Source organism: Erinaceus europaeus, chromosome 2 (genome assembly GCF_950295315.1).
Source record: "Erinaceus europaeus chromosome 2, mEriEur2.1, whole genome shotgun sequence".
Taxonomy (NCBI): Eukaryota; Metazoa; Chordata; class Mammalia; order Eulipotyphla; family Erinaceidae; genus Erinaceus; species Erinaceus europaeus.
The window spans coordinates 182,873,790-182,885,900 of record NC_080163.1 but is presented as its reverse complement, the minus strand read 5'-3'; the positions used below and the strand labels follow the sequence as shown (position 1 = coordinate 182,885,900).

The following is a 12,111-nucleotide window of genomic DNA, read 5'->3' as shown; positions in this document are numbered from 1 at the left end:
AAAGGTGAATAAAAAAAATGAATTCCTTGTATACTATTAGTGAAAATCAGTACCTGTGGGAAAAGAGTCTGGTGGTTCCTCAAAAGATTAAACATGGAAGATGGTAGTTATCAGGAGACAGGAAGGAAAGGCCGTCGAACTCATCTACCCATACAATGGCAAAAGTTTTTCCAAAACAGCTGGGCAGGAGAAGTATTCTTATAAAGTGATGAAAAGGGTGGGGGTAGATAGCATAATGGTTATGCTAACAGACTCTCATACCTGAGGCTCCAAAGTCCCAGGTTCAATCCCCCACACCACCATAAGCCAGAGCTGATCTGTGCTCTGGTTAAAAAAATAAATAAAAGGAAAAAAATTAAATAAAAGCAAGAAAATTAAAAATTAAAAAAAAAAAAGAAAGAAATACATGGAGAGGGGGCCTGGAAGTGGTGTACCTGGTTAAGTGTACATCTCACCATGTGCAAGGCCCCAGTTTCAAGGCCCTGGTCTCCACCGGTAGAGGGGAAGCTTCACGAGCAGTGAAGCAGTGCTACAGGTGTCTTCGTCTCTCTCCCTCTATCCTAGTCAATTAAGTTTAAAAAAAAAAAATTTAAAGAAATGCATGGATAGAGGCCGGGTGGTGGTGCACCAGGTTGAGCACACTTGTTACAATGTGTAAGGACCAAGATTCAAGTCCCTGGTCCCCATCTACAGGAGGGAAAGCTTTGTGAGAGGTGATGCAGGGCTGCAGGTGTGTCACTGTCCCTCTCTATTACCCCCTTCCCTCTGGGTTTGTCTCTATCCAAATAAATAAATACAAATAATTTTAAATACATGGACAAAATTAAAATTAGTTCCTCTCATGAGGACATGACTGAATTTCCCAGTCTTTGACACAAACTAAAAACTATAAATTAAGTTCTAATATCTATTGGTAAGGAAGAAAAACAAATCTGTTGAATACCAAAATGCAGCAGAAATAAATGAAAGGCTGAATTATTTAAGAAATGCCCAGAAATGAATTAGGAAAGTAAGGCTAAGTAAATTCAAACGGAAATCTAGAACAAGATTTGATGTAGTTTTCAAGTTAAAATTCCTATTAGATCAGATCAAATCAATGGGATTTACAGTCAACAATATTTATACACCTTTCCCATATTTGGGAGCTACCCTCTTCCCTGATCTAGCTTTCTGGTCCTTTTTCCAGCCATGACATCATCTCCCCAGACAATAACTTGGGTCTACCTGCATATCAGATGTCAGGCTCAAACAAACAAACAAAATACTAGTATAGTCATGGGCCCTTTGGAATATACCTAAAATAGGCCTACTATCTACAAAACGGAGACCCCCCCCCCAAATGCTTCATCTGCACTAATCCAGCCTTTAGGTTCATGACTAGTCAACAACTTGTTTGGCTTTACATATTAACTCTTCTTTCAGTCAACAGGTTCCAGATGCTACCGTGATGCAAACCGGACTTCCCTGGGCAGACAACCCCACCAATGTGTCCTGGAGCCCTGCTTCCCCAGATTCCCGCCCCACTAGGGAAAGAAGAGAGACAGGCTGGGAGTATGAATCAACCTGGCAATGCCCATGTTCAGCAGGGAAGAAATTACAGTATCCAGACCTCCCATCTTCTGCATCCCATAATGACCCTGGGTCCATACTCCCAGAGGGATAAAGACTAGGAAAGCTATCATGGGAGAGGATGGGATATGGAGTTCTGGTGGTGAGAATTGTGTGGAGTTGTATCCCTCTTATTCTATGGTTCTTGTCAGTGTTTCCTTTTTATAAATAAAAACCAGAAAAAAAAATCCTATCAAATGTCAGATTTAAGGCATTATCAATTGTATCCATATTTAGGTTCTGACCAAGCTTATTTTACAATACACAGCATCTCTCCACACTCAACCTACCTTAGATTCAATTGAATGTTATTCATATTCTCCAAGGAAGAGAATTAGTAGGGACACATATGCACACAACACATTTACTTGAGAAAGTGGCTCATGTGGAAATCTAAAATCTACAGTGCAGGTGGGCAGGCTGGAGATGGAGGAAGAGCTATAGTTCTTGCTGGCAAAATTCATTCCTTCAACTAACTAAAAGTAGCGTATCATTTTACTCAAAGTCCACTGGTTTAAGTATTAATCTCATCTTACATACTATCACAGAAATATCCAGATGTACACCCTCATGTCTGGGCACTTACAACAAAGCCAAGCTGACAGAAAATTAACCGTATCGACTCCACCATTAAAATTCTGAGTAATAGTTTGCTCTTCCTCCAACTCACACTGTATTCTACCATTGCCTGTAATTCCCCTCAGGAATTGAGCAAATTTCTGCAGAAAGATCTGTATCTAAACAACCGTTGCAATTTATAACACAATGGCCTACATATTGTTGAATCTGAATACTTCTTGAATAAATCTCATAGTGGAAAAAGCTATTAAGCAAAAGCTGTTTTCAAAATTACTGAGTACTGTTTAGCACCAATGAACTGAACTACATAAAATTCCTTGGAATTAGAGCGACTATTTACAGCAAAAAGCAAGCAATAATTAGATACCAAGTGAATGGGGAAAAACATTTTTAAAAACAGCATATATGGGGAGTCGGGCTGTAGCGCAGCGGGTTAAGCGCAGGTGGCGCTAAGCTCAAGGACCGGCGTCAGGATCCCGGTTCGAGCCCCCGGTTCCCCACCTGCAGGCAGGTCCCTTCACAGGCAGTGAAGCAGGTCTGCAGGTGTCTGTCTTTCTCTCCCCCTCTCTGTCTTCCCCTCCTCTCTCCATTTCTCTGTCCTATCCAACAACAACGACATCAATAATAACTACAACAATAAAACAACAAGGGCAACAAAAGGGAATAAATAAAGTAAAAAAAAAAAAAAACAAAAAAAAACAGCATATAGGGGGACCAGGTGGTTAAGCACACATGGCACAAAGTGTGAGAACCAACATAAGCATCTCGGTTTGAGCCCCCAGCTCCCCACCTGTAAGGGGAGTCACTTTACAAGTGGTGAAGCAGGTCTGCAGGTGTCTGTCTTTCTCTTCCCGTCTTCCCCTCCTCTTTTGATTTCTCTGTCCTATCCAACAAAAGCAGCAATAACAAAGGCAAAAAACGGGGAAAAAATGGCCTCCAGGAGCAGTGGATTCGTAGTGCACCAAGCCCCAGTGATAATCTTGGAGGCAAAGAGAAACAAAAAACAAAAACAAAAAAAGCATATATGCAAAAGCATTAAGCCAGAAAAACGTGATGAAAAATTATATGAAAAGTTAGTTATTTTCCTCTGATATGTATTCATAAGTACAATTCTTGTAGCACATACCGGGTCATAGGCTAACTCTTGCTGAATCATATGAAGATAATCCAAGTTTGAAATATCTGTTACATACAGGTTTAGTATAAGATGTAAACACTGAGAAGACAGCATTTATAAAGTTATCTCTTCTAGAGTGCAAGGCCTTGCACAGATTGATGGCAGGATGGTGGGAAGCAGGCTTTGGATATTTTTACTTGGAGGGTAACTTTACAATAAGGTTCCACAAACTTTTTTTTTTTTTAAGGATTTATCTATAGTGAAAGAGGCAGACAGACAGATACACACCACCAGAACATTGATCACTCCAGCATACGTGGTGCCAGGGACTGAACTGTGGACACTATTCTTATAAGCAAGTCCCATGCTTTATGACTCAAGTTACCTCCCTGGCCTCTACAAACCCTTTTCCACAAGTGCACTTTCTTCACTGGCTCCTTCACCCTCACCTCCTTCACTCTACACTCTTTCTGTTAAGAAATATCAGGAGTCGGGTGGTAGTGCATTGGGTTAAGCGCAAAGCGCAAGGAGGACCGGCGTAAGGATCCCAGTTCGGCTCCTGGCTCCCCACCTAAGAGGGGAGTCGCTTTACAGGCGGTGAAGCAGGTCTGCAGGTGTCTCTCTCTCTCTCCCTCTCTGTCTTCCCCTCTTCTCTCCATTTCTCTCTGTCCTAACAACTACGACATTAATAATAACTACAACAATTAAAAAAAGGGCAACGAAAGGAAATATCACAGCACTGAGTTAGATCTGGCATCTCTTCCTGTGCCCACTAATAGACTGTGCCAACAGAAATATTACTGACTAATCTTTCTGTAATAGTCTTAATATCCTTAGTATTTTTTAAAACAGATTTATATTAGAGAGAGGAAAAAAAAACACTAGAGCATCACTCTGGTGTAGGTGATGCTAAGGATCAAAACTGGGTCCTCATGATTTTAGGTCCAGTGCTCTAGGCACTGTGCCACCACTCAGGCCACCTCCTCAGCATTTATTACTTGCCAATAATATACGGTGACATGAAAATTAAAATCAAAACCAAAAACCACCCTCTCTAGGATTCACAACTCTGAAGACTTTCCTCTTAGCTTTTCAACTACACTTTAAAAGAAAACCAAACCAGAACATCATCTCTGCTACGATCTTCATATTTCATACACTCTTTTTGCATAACCATTATGCTATCTCCCTGGCTCAACCATAACACTTGAAATCAACTCCTTGCCATATTAAAACCAACTCCTTACTATCCAAATCTTAAGAATAAATAAAGGTCCTGTTTGACTGGAAGGACCCAAAGTCACTTTGTACTTTTTCTTTATTTAACCAGAGCACTTGCTGGGTTCTGGTTATTGTCAGTGTCAGGGATCAAACCTGGGACCTCTGAATGCAAGTTCTGTGTGCTATTGCTGTGCAATCTCCCGTCCCACTTTGTCTTGTTTTTTCACCGATACATTTTGTCTCCTCTTACTTTGTTCCCTCTTTCGTACAGTCTTCAGTGGAACAAAGAGCCTTATGTTTCTTTTAACCCAAAGTTAACCACAATTATATATCTGAGACATCTCAAATTACTGATACTTCCTCTCAGCAGCAACCTCACTTGCATATTCCAGCCAAGTTTTTTCCCTTTGGCTACTAACATATGTAGATTTACTCAGACATCTCTTTCGTCAGCCATGAGAAATTCTTGAGTTTCAGAATTTATGAGAAGTATAAAAAAAATTAGGGAATGGGCAGGAGATGGCTCATCCGGCAGACTGTACACTTTACCATGTTAGGAGCAGTCCACCACATGGGAGTACCATGTGAAGGGGGAAGCTTTCTAAGTACTGTGTTCCAGGTTGTTCCCCAACCTAGAAGGAAAATGAGAGAGAGAGAGAGAGAGAGAGAGAGAGAGAGAGAGAGAGAGATTGATTGCTGGAAGGTATGAAATCAAGCAGGCACAACCCCCTGGGAAGTTGGTGGGTGGCAGAATATAGGAAGAGTAGCAGAGGAAAGAATTTTCAAACTAAAAAGAGGCTGGGGAAACAGCACAGCAGTTATGCCCCCCCCCCCAAAAAAAAAAAAAAACACACACAAAAAAAAACCTCTCATGCCCAAGGCTCTAAGGCCCCAGGTTCAATCCCCAGCACCACCATAAACCTGAGTTGAGCAGTGCTCTTGGTCTCTACCTTTCTTTCTATCTCTCACTCATTAAAAAAAATAAACAAAACATTTTGCAGGGCCAGGTGGCAGAGTTGGTTAAGCACATATGTTGTCATGTGCAAGGACCTGGTTCAAGGCCCCACACCCCACCTGCAGGTCTACAGATGTCTATCTCTCTCCCTATTTTTCCCTCCCCTCTCAATTTCTCTGTCCCATAAAATAAATATAGAAAAGGAAAAAATGGCAGCCAGGAGCAATGGATTCATCGTTTGAGCACTGGGCCCTAGTGATAACCCTGGTAACAATAGATAAGTAACAAAAAATCAATTTGAAAATTTAGATGGAGATGCCCGACTCCCTCTATCATGTTTTTTACCATACATTTTCTGGCAAAGGAAAATAATAGTCCTTTGTGGTGACCAATAAATTTGCTACTGCAAGGGGCACAAGGGGAGTGGAAGACCTTGGGTGTCTAGTGGTAAAATATAATAAAAGCCTGATAGGCACAAAAAGAAAACACAAGACAAAAGTGAGATCATAGGAGATGCAGCTAAAGCTTCCTGAACAGGGGAACTACAGAAAGGCTTCACAGAAGTGATATGGCTCGGGGCGGGTGGTGGTGCACCTGGTTGAGCGCACATGTTACAATGTGCAAGGACCCAGGTTCGAGCCTCTGGTCCCCACCTGCAGGAGGAAATCTTTGCAAGTGGTAAAGTAGTGCCGCAGGTGTCTCTCTTTACGGAAGTCGGGCAGTAGTGCAGCAGGTTAAGCACACGTAGCGCGAAGCACAAGGACCAGCATAAGGATCCCGGTTCGAGCCCCTGGCTCCCGATCTGCAGGGGAGTCACTTTGCAAGCGGTGAAGCAGGTCTGCAGGTGTCTATCTTTCTTTCCCCCTGTCTTCCTCTCCTCTCTCCATTTCTCTCTGTCCTATCCAACAACGATGACAACAACAACTACAACAACAACAAAAAAGAAGTGATAAGGCTCAAGCAGAATCTAGAAGAATAAACTTGATTCCCTCCCCAAGCTATTCCTAATTTTGGTTGAAAGAAATCACCATATGCGCCATCATTCAATTACTCCCCATTTATCCTTGCCTTTTTGTCCAACTTATTTTATTTTATTATTATGTTTATTTTGCCTCCAGGGTTATCGCTGGGGCTCAGTGCCTGCACTACAAATCCACTGCTCCTGGAGGCCATCATTTTGTTGCCCTTGTTGTGCTTGTTGTAGTTGCTATTGTCATTGCTGTCATAGCTGTTGTTGGATAGGACAGAAATTGAGAGAGGAGGGGAAGACAAAGAGGAGGAGAGAAATACAGACACCTGTAGACCTGCTTCACTGCTTGTGAAGCAACCCCCCATGCAGGTGGGGAGCTGGGGGCTCCAACCGATACTTAACCCTGTCCTTGCGCTTTGTGCCATGTGCGCTTAACCCGCTGCGCTACCACCCAGCCCTCTGTCCAATTTATTTTAAATTAAAAGCTAACCTATTCTCTTAATTTCTCATATATGTATTTTTTAACTATTTTAGTTAAATTAGGCTTACATTTCTTCTTTTCCACACTCAAGAATATTCCAACTTCACTAGTATGCTAATAGAATAAATTTCCTGAAACTGAACTCTGACTTTCACTTTCTCAGTTAAAAATATTCCAATGATTTCATACAATCCAAAAAGACCCAAGTCTTGTTTACATAATTTGCCATTCAAATGACAAATTACTTAAGATTCATTTGGCAGTGAAAGCAAAATAAAAGGGAAGGAGTGCTGAGTCTAAACACATTTCCATTGACACGAAGTCTTCCAAAGCTATTAGCTCTCTCTCCTCTTCCCTCAACCTGTTGCTTTGTTCATTTCTTCAAAACTATCCATGTTAGGAGTAGGAGAAGAACTGTTCGGCTCAAGGGCAGGTTGTGAGAAGACTACATCTGGAGTGGAGAGACAGGTCAGTTGTTAGGGCATGTGACTTAGATGTGGCCTGGTACCACACAGGAGGTGCAATGCTGTTTCTCCCTCTATCTGAATGAAAAAGCAAAGCAGGGAGTTGGGCGGTAGTGCAGTGCGTTAAGGGTTAAGCACACAACCAGAGTAAGGATCCCATTTTGAGTCCCCCCCCCCAGTCTTCCCACCTGCAGGGGGGGGTTGCTTCACAGGCGGTGAAGCAGGTCTGCAGGTGTATATCTTTCTCTCCCCCTCTCTGTCTTCCCCTCCTCTCTCCATTTCTCTCTGTCCTATCTAACAACAACAACATCAACAACAACTACAGCAACAATAAAAAACAAGGATAACAAAAGGGAAAAACAAATAAATAAATGAAAATTAAAAAGAAAAAGAAAAGCAGCCCAGAGGTCCGGGAGGTGGCGCAGTGATAAAGCTTTGGACTCTCAAGCATGAGGTCCCAAGTTCAACCCCCCACAGCACATGTGCCAGAGTGATGTCTGGTTCTTTCTCCTTTCTCATAATCTTAAAAAAAAAAAAAAAGAAAAAAAAAAGTAGCCCAGGCACGCGCGCTCACACACACACACACACACACACACACACACACACACACACACACACACACGTAGGGTGGGGGTTATCAACAGTTTTGGACTTGTCTGTGCTTCCCTTACAGACTGCAAAGTTCGTGGTCTGAGACCATACACTCTCCTAGATACTTCAGCGTCTAATTGTGACTTACAAATAACTTAATATATAATAAACACCAGGCCGACTTGATGAGCTTATGTCATTTGTTCCATCGACCATCTGATAGGTACCTCAGCTCTCAACTATGCATAGGTTCCTCCAGAACCTTTACCCACTCCAGAACACATGAAGCTTAGTTATCCAGCTGTGTAAAATGCAGATCTGATCACTGTTTAAATGAACTGGGGTGGCCAAGTGGTGGCGCACCAGGTCCAACACACACATTGCCATGCACAAGGACCCGGGTTCAAATCCCCGGTGCTTAACTGCAGGGGAAAGCTTCACAAATAGTGAAGCAGAGCTGTGGGTCTCTCTTTTTAAATTATCTTTATTTATTGGTTAGAGAAAGCCAGAAATTGAAAGGGGGGAGTCGGGTGGTAGCACAGTGGGTTAAGCGCATGTGGCACGAAGCACAAGGACCAGTGTAAGGATCCTGGTTCGAGCCCCCAGCTCCCCACCTGCAGGGGAGTCACTTCACAAGCGGTGAAGCACGTCTGCGGGTGTCTATCTTTCTCTCCCCCCCATCTTCCCCTCCTCCATTTCTCTCTGTCCTATCTAACGACGACGACATAAACAACAACAACAAAAACCAAGAGCAACAAAATGGGAAAATAAGTTAATAAATATACAAAAAAATTAAAAAAAAATTGAAAGGGAAGGGGATGACAGAGGCGGAAGGAGGGAGAGGGAGAGAGAAGGGAGGAGGGGAGAGAGAAGAGAGAGACCTGCAGCAACTGCTTCAACATTTGCAAAGTCTTCCCCCTGCAGGTGGGGACTGGGGGCTTGAACCTGGGTCCTTGCACATTGTAACACATGTGCTCAACCAGGTGAGCCACTACCTGGCCTCTGGGTGTCTTTCTATTCCTATCTCCCCCTCCTCTCTCAATTTCTCTGACGTAGTAAGTAAAAAGAACAGAAGTTAAAAAAAAAAAAGACAAGAACTTTGAGTTATCTTCTAGGATTTACTTCATAGTCTTTTAGTTTCCACTGCACCCAGTGATGCAAAATAATGAAGCTTTTAGAAGGTGGATTTAAATCAAGTTACTCACTATTTGAGTTGAAGCTTTCCTCAATTCTGCTAAAAAGTCAGTTATAATTATTCATTTGCTTTTCACTCACCTAAATTTTGCTGTTCGTTGTCTCCTTTCCAAATTTTTATATGTATATATATATTTTCCCTTTTGTTGTCCTTATTTTTTTATTGTTGCAGTTATTGATGTCATTGTTAGGACATAGAGAAATGGAGAGAGGAGGGGAAGACAGAGGGGGAGAGAAAGACTGACACTTCTAGACCTGCTTCACCGCCTGTGAAGCCACTCCCCTACAGGTGGGGAGCTGGGGAGCTTGAACCTGGATCCTTACATTGGTCCTTGCACGTACGCTTAACCCACTGTGCTACCGCGTGACTCCCCCAAATTTTTAAAAAATGAATCTGTGCCTTTAACAATCTCTCATAAGGAGGCAGGTGGTGGCATGCCTGGTTAGGTGCACTCATTAGCGTACTAGGATTCAGGTTCAAGGCCCTGGTGCCCCACCTGCAGGGGGAAGCTTCATGAGTGCTACAGGTGTCTTCACTGTCTCTTCACTTTCCATCCAAAAAAAAAAAAAAAAGTATCTCATGAGGGGGGTGGGGGCTTTCAGGACCTGGTACATGATGGTGGAGGGGGACCTAGGCTGGGGGCAAGTGTTTCACAGGAAAAAAAAAAAGTGGGATACACCAATAACTGTATTTACTGTAAACCATTAACCCCCCAAAAAATATTTAAGTCTCATGAGGTGCCAAGCAATTCTTTTTAAAATTTTTTTTATCTTTATTTATTTATTGGATAGACATAATCAGAAATCTATAGGAAGTGGGAGACAGAGAGGGAAAGAGACAAAGACACCTGCAACCCTGCTTTACCACTCTCAAAACTTTCCCCCTGCAGGTGGGGACCAGGGGCTGGAACCTGGAACATTGTGCGCCACCACCCAGCCCCGGGCCAAGCAATTTTCAAAACACAGGGAAAATAAATAAGCCTTGGAGCTCATCAGTATCTTGAGGTCTAGTAACTGAAAAATAAAGACTGAGAAGAAACCAGTGAGATAAGAGATAACCAGAAAAACTGTCAAATAAAATACTTGCAGAGGGAAAGCTTCACACGTGGTGAAGCAGTGCTGCAGGTGTCTAGCTCAATTTCTATCTGTTAAAAAAAAAAGCCACCAGGAGCACTGAATTAATTTTAATTGATGTCACTAGGTCCTAGTGGAAATAATTTTAAAAAGTGTGGGGTGAGGAAAAAAATAGTTTATCTGTTAAGTGAACAGGACAAATTTTGTAGAGAAGAGAAGACTGCACATCATTTTCATGATTCAGGAAAACGAACATATGCAGAATGAGTTATCAAAATTCTGTTTGTGGTCCCCCTCCCCCAACTGGATAGGAAACAAGGTTTCACAGGCTGAAAGTTAAGATGGAGGAAGTTTCTAAAGAAAACAAAAAGATTCAAACAGTTACACAAAAAAATTGAATGATGGGCTACGGAAATAGTTTTGACTGTTAGGAAGTAGTCATAAATTGAGAATCAAACTGGTCAACGGATCAGGGCTGAAGTTTTCAAGTTTGTGCAAGAAAACAGGATGATACTGATTGTAACATCTGCTCATGGAATTTAAGCAGGATGAAGAGGGAAGTAAAAATAGAGGGGGCATAAGGGGAAGTGAAAGGAAGCAAAAATCAACAGACTAAAGTCTATGACCCCAGTTTTAAATACCAGAGAGACTACACATCTAGTTAGAGGTGTAGGTGGTGGTTGGACACAGCAGTGAAATAGCTCTCCTATGTTGAGCAGCTATCAAGAAGCTAGTTATTTTTTGGTATTACTTCATTTAATTCTCAGAACGACTCTGACAAGATATGTATCCTTATTTAAAAGATGAACTTAAAATAACTTGTCCAAGGTCAAGTAGCTATTAAGTATTCCAAATGGCCTTCTGTGTCACATTCTCAGTCATAAACATTCCACAGAACTAGAGCAAGATCTCTGTGACAAGTACTTTACAGACTAAGTCATAAAAAATACCCACTAAAATTCTACTCTAAAGCATGATAGAGAAAATAAAAGCGCATATTGTTCTTATAGAGAGCATCATCTACTATGGAGCAATTAAAATTAAAAACTGGGGAAGTCAGGCGGTAGCACAGTGGGTTAAGCACATGTGGCACCAAACACAAGGACTGGCTTAAGTATCCTGGTTCGAGCCCCCAGCTCCCCACTTGCAGGGGAGTCGCTTCACAGGTGGTGAAGCAGGTCTGTAGGTGTCTTTCTCGCCCCGTCTTCCCCTCCTCCATTTCTCTCTGTCCTATCCAACAACGACGACATCTATAACAGCAACAGCAACTATAACGACAAAAAAAAAAAACAAAAAAAAAACAAGGGCAACAAAAAGGGAAATAAATAAAATTAAAAGCTGGGGGCCAGGCAGTAGCACAGTGGGTTATGTGCACATGGCACGAAACACAAGGAACTTTGTAAGGATCCTTGTCCCAGCCCCCAGCTCCCCACCTGCAGGGGAGTCACTTCAGAAGTGGTGAAACAAGTCCGCAAGTGTCTTTCTCTCCCTGTCTCCTCCTCCTCTCTCTCTCTCTCTTCTATCCAACAACAACAGGAATAGCAACCAGAAAGGCAACAAGGGCAACAAAAATGGGAGGGAAATGGCCTTCAGGAGCAGTGTATTTGTAGTGCAGGCACTGAGCCACAGCGATAACCAAAAAAAAACAAAACCATCTGCACTTGTTGCTATTACTACTTTGACAAGAGTTGCAAAACTCTTGCTGTCAGTCCAGATTCCTTTACTCTTGATACTTCCTTCTGTTTTCTGCTTGATGCTGCTTTCTCTGCTTGTGATTCATAAAGTCACAGCTTATCTCATTCCACTAGAAAATAAAGTTCATTTTTGGCACCTGGCTTCCAGAATTACCAGATGTTT

At 42.2% G+C, this 12,111-nt stretch overlaps 1 protein-coding gene across 3 annotated transcripts in view; it reads right to left on the bottom strand.

Moving 5' to 3' along the window:
- Positions 1–12,111, bottom strand: part of LSM14A (LSM14A mRNA processing body assembly factor) — a 51,987-nt gene that overhangs the window by 33,230 nt on the left and 6,646 nt on the right. The window lies entirely within an intron of this gene.